General features: G+C 43.7%; 1 long non-coding RNA gene across 1 annotated transcript; it reads right to left on the bottom strand.

Moving 5' to 3' along the window:
• Positions 1-2,388: 2,388 nt before the first annotated feature.
• Positions 2,389-12,130, bottom strand: 1700048O20Rik (RIKEN cDNA 1700048O20 gene). The gene is made up of 5 exons (NR_033553.1): positions 12,086-12,130; positions 11,243-11,429; positions 9,904-9,986; positions 8,595-8,721; positions 2,389-3,794 (listed from the first exon to the last, which is right to left on the bottom strand). It is a non-coding gene; the product is annotated as an RIKEN cDNA 1700048O20 gene (long non-coding RNA).
• Positions 12,131-13,019: the final 889 nt, after the last annotated feature.

Genomic DNA, 13,019 nt, shown 5'->3' with positions numbered 1-13,019 from the left:
GGAAACAGGGCTGGGCAGGGGCGCTGCTAATTGCAGTCTGAACGTAGATAGAATCCTAGAAGGGCTGGCAACCCAGGAGCTGGAAGAATAATGCCAAAAGAAGCACAGGACAGGGCAACCACCCAGTGTTCGCTCAAGTGTTTAAGAGTTGGATTTGGTTTTGAATCTCTTTGTCTCTCCACATTAGATATACAAGTGTGCCATGACCCTCTACATAAACATATGTGGATATATTTAAGGAAACATGACTTTGATGGTTAATTTTTTGGATTTATGTATGTTGTGTTATACATGTCTGCCTTTGTGTATGCTATGCACCATGTGTCTGCAGTGCTTATGGAGGACAGATGTCAGATCTCTGAAATCGGAGTTACAGGAGGTTGTGGGCTGTCGTGAGGGTTCTGGGAATCAAACCTAGGTCCTCTGCAAGAAAAGTCAGTGTTCTTAGATCCTGAGCCATCTCTGCAGCCCGGCATGATTAATTTTAATCAACTTGATATAATCTAGAAGCACCTGGGAAGAATTCTCAGTGATGGGGTTGTCTGTATCAGGCTGGCCTGCGGGCATGCCTGTGAAGTATCATCTTAATTGTACCGAGTTAGGAAGCCCCACATTGAGTGGGCAGCACTGTTTCACTGGCTAGAGTTGTGGACTGAATAAAATGGAGTCAGTTGAGCACTAACAGGAACGCTGTCACGGCTCTTCCCTTGACTCTGTAGATAGGATGTGACTAGCTACAAGCTCCGGCTGGCTTAGCTTCCTCTCAGTGATAAAATGTAACCTGGAAGTGTGAGCCAAATAAACCATTTTTTCTTGAAATAGCTTTTGTCAGGGTGTTTTGCCATAGCAACAGAAGAGAAAATGAAAACAATTACTTTATGTGATACTCTTATATACTTTTACACTTTACTGTGTGTGTGTGTGTGTGTGTGTGAATATGTGTGGATGTGGAGGTGCAACAATCTACTGGAGTCTGCTCTCTCCTTCTACCGTGTAGATCCCATGCATGCAACTCAAGTCATCTGGCTCAGCACCGACTGCTTACCTGCTGAGCCATCTCACCAACCTGTGATATTTTGTTTTGCTCTAATATTCTCAATGGTGATCTCAAGATAACGTGACTCCGCTGTTATCTACTAATGAAGTTTGAAGAACCTGTGCTAACAAGTGGGACAGACGAGCTGAAGTGACTGCTCCACAATTAAGGGCATTCTCTGCTCTTACAGAAGACCTGAGTAGTTTCCAAGTCCCAGCACCCACATCTGCTGGCTCTCTGCTGACTATAATTCCATCTTCAGCAGGTCCAATGCCCTCTTTCAGAATTCTTTCAGAATTTCTCTCACTAGACATAGTCATGGAGCTTCCAGGCTGCTCCCAGAAGCAAAAGTATAAGAAATTCGGAAGGGAATGGCACCCTCGTGTGGCCGACATTTCACACAGACATTATTCTGGGCTTTGACTTAACCGTGAATCTCTCCCAGCTTCTGCAGAATGCCCTGGTCTCACAGAGGGAAAGAACTCAGCTCCAGGCAATAAGCAGAAATGACCCCATTCTAGACTCTTCAACAAGATCTAGTCCAGTCCTTGCAGCTCTTCTGTTCACAACCACACTACACCCACAACCATTCCAAATCTTACAGGCACTAACTGAATAAGTGCTGCCCCACTCCTACTTGCTGCCATGCAGCAGTTCAGAGGGAGTCTGTTCTCCATAGTCCCTATCATCTCCTGCACATGGCTGCTAGCCATGGCAGCAAAAAGAACCACAATGCCTGTATGTTAAGGCTTGGTCCCATGACAGTGTTGTCAGGGGTGAGTAGAGCCTTTAGGAGGCAATCTCTATATACTGGGGTATGCTCTCCAAGGGGCTGTAGGACTGTATCGTGCTTTCCTCTTTTTATGTGGTCCTGAGTTTGTGAGCCATACTTCTTACCAAGTCATGCTGCCTCACTACAAAGCCACTGATCGTGGGCTGCAACCTCCAGACCCCTTCTCTCTCTAAACAAATTATCCCTAGCATTCTCTTATAGCAAGGGAAAGGGTTTGCTGAGGAGGGAAGATGAATCCTGAATGGAGGCAGTACCATTCTTTGAGCTGAGATCCCAGGCTGAATGAAAAGGGGGAAAGAAGCTGCCATCCAGACATAATGGCTCATACTTAAGGCTTGTATTCCCAGCACTTTTATGGCTAAAACAGAAAGACCACAGCAAGTTCAAGGCCAGCATAGATAACACAGTGAGTCCTGGGCCAGTCTACATAACGCAGTGAGTTTCCGGCCAGCCTAGGCTACAAAGTGAACCCTGTCTCCCAAAGGGAGTGGGTAGGAAGGACATTAGGTATCTTAGTCAGGGTTTCTATTCCTGCACAAACATCATGACAAGAAGCAAGTTGGGGATGAAAGGGTTTATTCAGCTTACACTTCCACAGTGCTGTTCATCACCAAGGAGGTCAGGACTGGAACTCAAGCAGGGCAGGAAGCAGGAGTGGATGTAGAGGCCATGGAGGGATGTTCTTTACTGGCTTGCTTCCTTGGCTTGCTCAGCCTGCTCTCTTATAGAACCCAGGACTACCAGCCCAGGGATGGCACCACCCACAATGGGCCCTCCCTCCTTGATCACTAATTGAAAAAAAATGTGTTACAGTTGGATCTCATGGGGGCATTTCCTCAAGGGAGGCTCCTTTCTCTGTGATAATTCCAGCTTGTGTCAAGTTGACCCACAAAACCAGCCAGTACAGTAGGCTAGTTAACCAAGCCTAAAGATGCATGAAGAAGCATTTGAAAGCTCACCAGTTACATATTGATTGATTTTCACTATGGATTTGATTTGATAAAGTTCGTTCCACTGGAATTCAACACCCCCATAAATCTGGTCAGGCGACTTCAAAACAGACAAGGAGACAAGTGACAGAGACAGACTAGGAGACGAGTGACAGAGACAGACGACAAGGAGACAAGAGACAGAGACAGACTAGGAGACGAGTGACAGAGACAAGAGACGGGAAATCCTGAGGGGAGGGCGAAGAGGCCTCAGTTATTGAAATACTTTTACTTCATGTTGCCCCAGAAGACAAGGGAAATTTTTTTCTTGATGACACACTTTTAAAATCACCAAAATATGGCTCCCATCTGGTTAATGGTTCTAAGTGTCCCTGCTACAATAGGAGATTTTGCAGACAATGGAGGAAGAGAAAGAACACAGCTGAAGAACAGATCCGGGTTAGTGCCTGAAGTAAAATAACCAGATTCTCAGCCTATGAGGTGAAGACAAGGCCTTCTATAAGGCCCATTTCTTAAGGTTTATTTTTATACACATGGTGCATAAATCCCCAAAAGGGTGTCAGATTCCCAGGAATTGGAATTATAGGCAGTTATGAGCTACCTGATATGGGTGCTGGAAACCAAAACTTGGGTTCTGAGCAAGAGCAGTGTGGTACTTGGTCCTGAGTTATCAGAACTGTTTTGGAAGGGTGTGGCCTTGTTGGAAGGGGTGTCATTGGGGATGAGCCTCAAGGTCATTTCTCTGTCTGCTCTTCCTCTCTTCCCCTCTGCCTCATGCTTTCACACAAGGATGCAAGCTCATAGCTACTGTTCTACCACCATGCCTCCTCCTGCAGCCACACTCCTTACTATGATGATCATGGACCCCTGCTGAAAGCAAGATCCCAATTAGATGCTTTCTTTTATAAAGGTGTCTCTTCGTAGCAATATTAAACTAAGACAACAGCCAGTTGTCTTAACTGCTAAGTTATCTCTCCAGCTCCAAGGCCCATTTCTTCAAACATATCATAGCAACCTAAGGAAAAAAAAATGAATGATTATAATTAGCCCTTTGAAGTATGCATCAGATTTTGATCTAAAAAAAAATCTACAGAATCAACATAATTCCCATCAAAATTCCAACACACTTTTTTTACAGGTGTTGAAAGAACACTAATAAACTTCAGATGGAAAAACAAAGAAGCCAAGATAGTTAAAACAGAACAAAAGTAGTAAAGAAACCTTTATTGTATTGGCATAAAAACAGACAGGTTGATCAGTGGAATCAAATCAAAAACCGGGAACTAAATCCACACACCTAGGGGCACTTGATTTTTACAAAGAAGACAAAGCCATACAACGGGAAAAAGAAAATATCTTCAACAAATGGTGCCGGCCTAACTTGGATGTCTGTGTGTAAAAGAACGCAAATAGATTCATACTTATCATCCTGCATAAAACTCAAGTCCAAGTGGATCACAGACCTCAACATAGAACCAGATACAGTAAATCTAATAGAAGAGAAAGTGGGGAATAGTCTTGAGCGCACTGGCACAGAAGACAACTTCCTGAACAGAACACCCACAGCTCAGGTACTAAGATCAACAATTAATAATTGGGATCTCATGAAACTGAAAAGCTTCTGTAAGGCAAAGGATGCTGCCAGTAAAACAAAACGTCAGCCTACAAATTGGGAAAGAATCTTCACCAACCCTGCATCTGACAGAGGGATAATATCCAAAATTTATAAAGAACTCAAGAAGTTACATACCAACAACCAAATAACCCAATTTAAAAATGGGGCACAGATCTAAACAGAATTCTCAACAGAGGAATCTCTAATGGCCAAGAAGCACTTAAAGAAATGTTCAATGGTCTTACTCACCAGGGAAAGGCAAATCAAAACAACTCTGAGATTCTACCTTACACCCATCAGTATGGCTAAAATCAAAAACTCAAAGAACAGCAACGCAGCACATGCAGTAGAGGATGTGAAGCAAGAACACTCCTCCATTGCTAATGGGAGTGGACACTTGCTCCACTACGTTCATAACAGCTCTATTCATAATAGCCAAAAGCTGGAAACAACCAGATGTCTCTTAACTGGAAAATGGATAAAGGAAATGTGGTTCATTCACACAGTGGAACACTACTCAGCTATGAAAACAAGGGCACCATGAATTTTGCAGGCAAATAGATGGAATTAGGAAATATCATCCTAAGTGAGGTAACCCAGACCCAAAGGGACATGCATGGTATGTACTCACTTATAAGTGGACATTACCCATGAAGTACAGGATACCCATGGTATAACCCACAGACCCAAAGAAGCCAAATAACAAGGAGGTCCCAAGGGAGGAAGTCTGAATCTTACTCAGAAGGGGAAATAAAATAGACATCGGAGGTGGATGGAGGGAGGGGACTGAAAGGGAGGGAGGCTGGGGAGTGGGATGGGGTAGGGAGCAATCAGGTGTAGGGATGGGGAAAGAGAACAGAAATCAGTGGTGGGTGTTAGGGGCATCTCTAGGCCATGCCAGAGATCTGGGATAGTGCAGAGAGCCCCCAAGAAGTCTATGGGGGTGACTCTAGCTGAGACTCCTGGCGGTGGAGGATATAGAGCCTGAAATGGCCACTTCCCGCAAGCAAGGAGGACTCCCCTTGTAGGAATAAGGACATCAACTCATCCACAAAACCTTTGACACAAAATGTGTTCTGCCTGAGATGTGCAGAGACAAAGATGGACCAGTGGCACTCTTATGTGGTGCTTTCTCCTTTTTAGTGAATTTCCACTAGACGTTAGTGAGTGGGATCCTGGCCTCAGGGTACCAGGTTCCTCTTTTACAGTGCCAATTTCCTTTTAACAATGGCAGCTGCTTTTTAATAAGTATAGCTGTTTCCAAACTCACTTTATCTGTAACCAACCACTTTCCTCACTAAATTGCACTTTTGAGCATCCATTCTAGCTGACTGCAGATCTGGAAGAGAGAAATATCCACGTCACACATGAGATGCTATCTTCCCTCATAATTTCTGTCACCAAGTTAGTCCTTATTCCTATATTCTCTCACTCAAGTTCTTGGGACATGAGCAGAAAATTGTCAGTTTACCATAGAAATAGTCTTTAGCTTCTATTTCTTTAGAAGAAATAGACTTCTAGATCGCATGAGAATGATCCACTAGCCTTGGCTTACAGTATTCTAGGGCTTCTCTCTCCCAAGCATCCAGTCTTCTACATCCTCATGCAATCCAATTCCAAAGGCCCAAGGCCCACATGGTCAGGTCTATCACAGCAGCAGCTTACCTTTGGTACCAACTGCATTACTTTTCTCATGATACTAACAAAAGCAAGTTTCAAAAGGGCTTGTTTTGGTTCTAGTCCACTGCATCAGGAAAGTGCTCACGGCAGCGTGAGGCAGCAGCTGGTCACATAGTACCTGGTCAGGAAGCAGATGAATGCTGGTTGCCCAGCCTTTTCCTCTTCAGTCCAGAAACCACATGCAAATTGAAAGTGGGTCTCCCCATCTCAGTGAACCTCATGAAAGAAACTCACAGATGTGCTCAGGTTTGTGTACAACCTAACTCTAGATCCCATCAAACTGACAACCAAGATTAACCATCTACAAGTCAACGGGCAAGTCTTAACAATCCAAATATCTGAAATTAAAGCAGTCTTGTGGTTTGCACACTTCAGTCTTCTTCAGTGTGGCAGTGCCACTTTGGTACTTCGTGAAACAGTGTATTTATCCAGAAACTTACTAACACTGAAATATCTCAAAATGTATTTATAAAGGTTCATTCACAATAGTTTCTCCAATACAAGACACTGTAAGCTAAATAAAATTATTCTCAACACTTTAGACACCTAAATGTAAAGCAAGTATGAAGATACATAGCACGTGGGGTTCAGAGCAAAGATGTACAAATGCTATCAGATACTGACTTTGTTTTTTTAACTTTTAAATTAGTTCAAATAGCTTTTGCTGTTGTTGTTGTTTTGTTGTTGTTGTTGTTTGGTTGTTTTCTTCTTTTGGCTAGGTTATGTTGTGCAAACCGGTCTTGAACCAGTGGGTTCGAGTGATCTTCCTGCCTCAACCTAACAAGTAAGCTGGGAAAAAGGTGTGCCTTTCCTACCTCCCAACTGGGTTACAACTGGAGAGGATAGGAGTAGAGCTGGACCTGAAGATATGACATTCTGAATGGCAGCCAGCCAGCACCTACTCAAACAGGGATTTCTGCAGAGCAGTACTTTGCAAAGAACACTAGCCCAGAAGTTTTTGCCACATCCCTTCATTTATCAGCTAAGCCCAACTCTGTTCAGAGGCCATAGCATCCCAGAGCTATCTTAAATTCTATGAGTGCTCCTCTGCAAAATCTCAAGTCCAAAGTCTCAAGATCAATATGTGGAATTCTGTGTCAATCAATATTTACACCATCTGGTCAAAGAAATTTCTTTTTCTCTGGACTCCAGTCCAAACTTCAAATGAGCTAGACATTACATTCCATAGATCACTACCTAAATCTGAAAGCCCATCTCTAGCCCCTCATAATCTTTCTTCATCTGCTGAGGGAGGTGTTGTATTTCACTGTAAACTGTATGGTTTGTGAACTCTACATTCATAAAGCTGTTTAAAAAGGACACAAGCACCTGCTTTGCACATGATAATGAACAACTTTAATGAGCTAAAAAGCATTACATCTAAAGAAATATGCATGACTACAGAAAAGACTGCACTTAGGAGCAGTAACATGGCTCTGCCTTCCTGGTACACCTGACCTAGAGGAAAGCCTCCATCCTGGATGTTTCTGCTCCAGCCAGCTGAATATACTTCCTCAGTTTTTCAATATACTCTAAAGGGGAGGGAAACCACAGAATCTGTAAGCCACCTTAAATATAAATGTGATTTTTAAATTTTAATGTTATAATAAAAAGCAAAAATAACTTCCTTGTTTTAACTTGTTATTATGTAAGATAACACTGCACAGAGCATACAAATGTAGTAACTTTGCCAAGCTGGGGAGAGCGCAAAAATGTGATTATATATATATCTATATCTATATATATATAATCAGTTATATATATATATATATATATAATCAGATATATAGATATAGATATAGATATAGATATAGATATAGATATATATAACCAGTGAAATATTTAAATTTTACTCTAAATATTCACCTAAATAGAAGCATTTTAATATACAAAACACTGAAGATCTTTTGTTTTGTTTTGTTTTTTCGAGACAGGGTTTCTCTGTGTAGCCCTGGCTGTCCTGAAACTCACTTTGTAGACCAGGCTGGCCTCAAACTCAGAAATCCGCCTGCCTCTGCCTCCCGAGTGCTGGGATTAAAGGCATGCACCACCATGCCCGGCTCAACACTGAAGATCTTTATAAGTAACTCAAATCAAATTCATTAAGGCACACATAAAGTTTAGACATGAAAGTGACAAGGACAAGCTGTAAAAAGGAAGGATATTAGGTAGTAGGGTCATGTGAGGGGTAATGGGACATTCACTCACATATGAAAATGTCCTAATGAAACATTATGTATGATTAAAATATATTAAAAACTTTCCTTAAAAGGTAAAAGAAACTAGTTTAAGTGGGAGCTCGGTTAAGGCTGTAATTCAGCGGTTCAGCACTTGCCTGACATACATCTGTGCAAGGCCTTTAAAAAAACTGAAGAAGGGCACTTTCCATTACTGCTTTCTATTACATGGAGCAGTAAGTCACAGAGCGAAACAAAGCATTTCCCTGGAGTTGGCAAATAACTGTAAGCAAGTCCTTCAGTCTGCAAACCCAAGCAGAGGTCTACAGTACAGAAACCTTACCCAGCAAAGCCACATGTGCAAAGTTCTCAAGCACCACTTCCTCGTGCAGGGCCTTCTGATCAAGTGTCAAGCTGGCCAATTCCTGCTCCGTGAAGTACACAGCCTCATCTTCAAATATCACTGGTTCCTAAAATGACAAATAACAGCTCTCCTCAGACAATCACGGGGCACAACTGTATACTGCTGATCAAAGTGTAATAAGTACGAACTGGATGAGTATTCTAGAAAACGTTTGTAGAGCAGATAGTAAGACTAACCAAATGCACTCTTTATGATCTAGCAACTTCATACACACACACACACACACACACACACACACACACACACACACGCACACATACAATCCCAGGAGAATGAGTGCCTATATCCGCCAAAAGGCAAGATTGCAGTGGGATAGTGGGCCAGTGGTAGAGTGCTTGCCTGGTATCTTAGAATTAGTATTGATATGATGAAAAAAACATGAACAAAACCAAATTGTGGAGGAAAGGATTTATTTGGCTTACATTTCCACATTGAAGTCCATCATTGAAAGAAGCCAGAACAGGAACTCAAACAGGGCAGGAACCTGAATGTGGAAACTGATGCAGAGGCTGGCTTGCTTCCCCTGCCTTGCTCAGCCTGCTTTCTGATAGAACCCAAGACCACCAGCCCAGGGCTGGCACCACCCACAATGGGCTGGACCTGACCTTATCAATCACTAATGAAGAAAATGCCTTACAGGCTTGCCTACAGCCTGGAGGCTTTGAAGGCATTTTCTTAATTGAGGCTCCCTCTTCTCAAATGACTTGAGTTTGTGTCGAGATGACATAAAATTATGCAGCACACATAGTATGCCCAAAGCCCTGCATTCAGTGCCCAGTCCAGTGTCAGGGGGAGGTGTGGGGAGGATATCATTGGCTGGAAAAATAGTCTAGTGAGTAAAATAGTTGTTTCACAAGCACGAACACATGAATTTAGATCCCTATCACCCACATAGAAGCTGGGGATGAGAGCAGGTATCTGCACCCCCAGTGTGGAGAGATGAGCAATCCCCATGGCTTTGGAAAGGGCACAAAGTAGAACAGCTTAAAGTATTAACATAAGTGATAGTCATATGAATGTATATATTTCAAAAAAGTGAGAGATACAGTTGAAACATGTGTGTCAGTTAAACCTCAGTGAGAAATTTATAAAATAAACAATAGATTAATGTAAATGTACTCATAGGTACAAGCTTGTATGTATATATGTACATATACATGTATGTGTGCATATTTGTATATATGTACATATATAGCATTGTAAACCCACACAGGTATGTACAGCTTACCTGAGGCTCTGCTTTTATGGTGATATCTTCCATGATCAAATCTTTCAGTTCTGTAGCAAATGCAGGCTTAGATTTTTCAGGACCTGAAGGTAAACAGAGAAACTATTAGTGACAACACTTGTCTTCTTCAGCATACAATCCTTGATTCATCCTGTTTTGAAGGCCCTGTGAAGTATTATTCGTCAGTTACTTCTTATCAGTAGCAATTCTAGTCTTAGCAAAAGTGAGATGGCAGGCACAATGGAGAAGAGGTTCATCCAGGAAATGTATAATGATAGCCTGTACTGTTAAAAGTATAATTTCAGTAATCCAGAGACAACAGCAAGGTACAGATACAAGAGGAATAAGTGTATACATAAAATCCAGTGAATACTGACAGACCTAAGAACCAGCCTAGCCCCTTGCTACTTAATAATAATTACTATCTTTTTTTGTAAAGCAAGTCAAACAATTTAAAGGTGGTTTATTAGGAATATTTTTATGTTTTCTGGCTAGAGATTGTGGTATATTTGTTCAATTTTATAACAGTAGCAGTGAGAAGGAAAACACTATCCTGTTAAAGAAATCTATGAACTTCACAATATGATTTCAAATATTCTAGTACAGGGAAGCAAAGCAGTCTCGTTTCTTAGTTATATTTTCTGCTCTGGGTAAATTCATCCTTTAATAATTAGAAAGTAAGCCTGCTGTCGTTCAGAGGAGTGGATGGGCGAGATTTGTGCTTGAAGATAATACCTGAGATGTGAACAACTGCCTGTGGCATGGATATCTAACAGATAAAAATATGAAGAGTATAAAGGACGGTACAAAGAGCTAAGTCAAGACATTTTTCATATAAACATCGAAAACTGTTAGATCCAACACACATTAGGTGCTTTCTTACAAATACCTTTTTGGGAATTAACATTAACACACTAATCAGCAGCACTAAGGTTTAAGTCATGGAAGACACCCTGACAAAAATGCCATGTCCTCCGCTGCCTTGTCCTACACTTCAGGTCCGCCTGCTTAAGGCCCACTGTGCCATTTTCCTGCACAATCTTCCTGCCTGCATCTCAAGCTGTTCTGCTCCAAGCCTCTTCCTCACCGACCCGGGTGTCACCCTCCCTGCCCAGCCTCATTGGGGCCTCCATGTCTCTCCCTGTAGTTAGGCTGTAGAAGCCTTTGACCCTCAGCGCCCTCTTCCCGCCCAGGCGTCGCGTCCACAGCGCCCTCTTTCCATTTCAGACCGCGCCCCTCTCTCCAGCACCCCGGTAGGCAAGCCTGGGGCCCAAGAGGACCACCTTCCCTCCCTCAGGTCCATGCCAACCAAGCCTTCCTCATGTTTCCTCACACTCACCTACGGAGGGATTCTAACGGCCTCTCACCATCCACGCTCTCAGGTTTTAAAGATTCCTGGCCCGGAAATACATCATCTCACCGACCGGCCAATCCTCTGTGAGTCTCTCTAGGAATCTTGGAGGACCCCATAATCTTGATCGCGCTGTGCGTGGTCTAGCGAGAGTCAGGCTTCTTGACAAAGCGACCTCGTCAGAGAGGAGGCAAGAGCAAGAAGAAAGGTTGTTTATTCCACTGAGCAGTGGGCAGTGGACCTGCCCAAGTGAACTTAGGAGCAGGAGGGCTGACTCCCTATTGAAGATGCTAAACATTTTCCCACCCTACATGGCTCACCCATACAAGGCTGCTTTTCTCTGTTTCTAACTGAAGTTCCTAAGCAGCGCTACAAACCCCTCAAAGCGGTGGCCCGCCCCTCCTTCCTGTCCCAGCCTACAAGATGCCCACAGGAGCTGTCAAAAATGACGTCTCCACAACACCTCTTCTGCCTGCAACTGACACAGGTGGCACATTTCCTTTCCCACCTCAGCAGGAGCTGTCTGGAAGAAGCAAGCACTCTGCAAATCAGTCCAAGTGGCAGCCAGCCCCTCCTTCCTGCTCCAACCTATAGCCAGTAAGATGCCCCTCCGGAACTGTCAAAGAATGGCAGCAAGAGGACATTTCCTCAGTCTGCAGGAGGCTCATCCCCTTTCCCGCCATCAGCAGGAGCTGTCCCTCAAGAGTTGTCTATGGTGGCAACACCTTTCTTGCCTCAGCCTACAGCCTTAGGAACTATCTATCCCACAGGAGCTGTCCACAGTGGCAGCACCTCCTCTCCACCTCCCCAGCAGTTCCACAGAGATGCTACCTCAACCAAAGCCACCTGCAGCCAGGAAGGACCTCTCATCCTAACCCATAGGTCTAATGCAGGGAAAAGGTGGTGGGGAAAAAAGCCACCAATCACTGAGCAGGAGAACCCACCAATCACTGAGCAGGAGAACCCACCAATCCCTGAGCAGGAGAACCCACCAATCCCTGAGCAGGAGAACCCACCAATCCCTGAGCTCCCCAAACTCAGGACTTGAAATCTCACCAATCCTCATCCGGGAAATCTCTGCTCTGAAAAGCTTTGCCTCCTAAGAAATTCTACATAAGCCCTGCCCTTTGTCCAATTCTCTGCTGTCTGCTTCTGGGAACAGAGGGCAGCCAGCCATGTCTGGATTCATCCCTCCTTACCCTGAATAAATCTCTTTCATGAGACTTTCCACCTATCGTGACTCTCTCATCAGGAAAAGCCAAGAAGCAATAAAAAGATGGAACCGAGTGAGAAAGTGGAGCAGGGCTACCTTCCCCTGGGAGCTACAATGCCTCTGCTGAGGAGGCTTCCTATCGGCCGTGTCTCAGGGTTCCCTTCCACTGGGATACCTGACCCTTCCCCCTCAGAACTGTGCGGTTCCTGGGCTTCCAAGGCCCAGGTTTCCCTGCCATCTGGGCAGAACCACTTACAAGGACCTATAGGAGGAGTCAGAGGTGTGGAAGATCTGAATGTGGCTGGATTCATTTAGAAAGTATGGATGCCTTCCAAGAAACCTTGAGGGCCAGTTGAACAGAAGTCCAGGCTTGAACTAAGTGATCTCATTGTGTACCACAAAGACATTTAACATTAAAAAAAAAAAGTGGTGCAAAAAATTTGTAGACTTATTTAGACTGGGCTTCCCAGATGCAGACTCAAGCACCAGCAATGGGCGTGCTTGCCTGGCTCCTGCTGCCACCTCTGATATCTCCGAGAGGGGTTGAGCTTT

The sequence above is a fragment of the Mus musculus genome, chromosome 9, assembly GCF_000001635.26.
Source record: "Mus musculus strain C57BL/6J chromosome 9, GRCm38.p6 C57BL/6J".
Classification (NCBI taxonomy): domain Eukaryota; kingdom Metazoa; phylum Chordata; class Mammalia; order Rodentia; family Muridae; genus Mus; species Mus musculus.
This window is presented reverse-complemented; position numbering and strand designations above follow the sequence as displayed.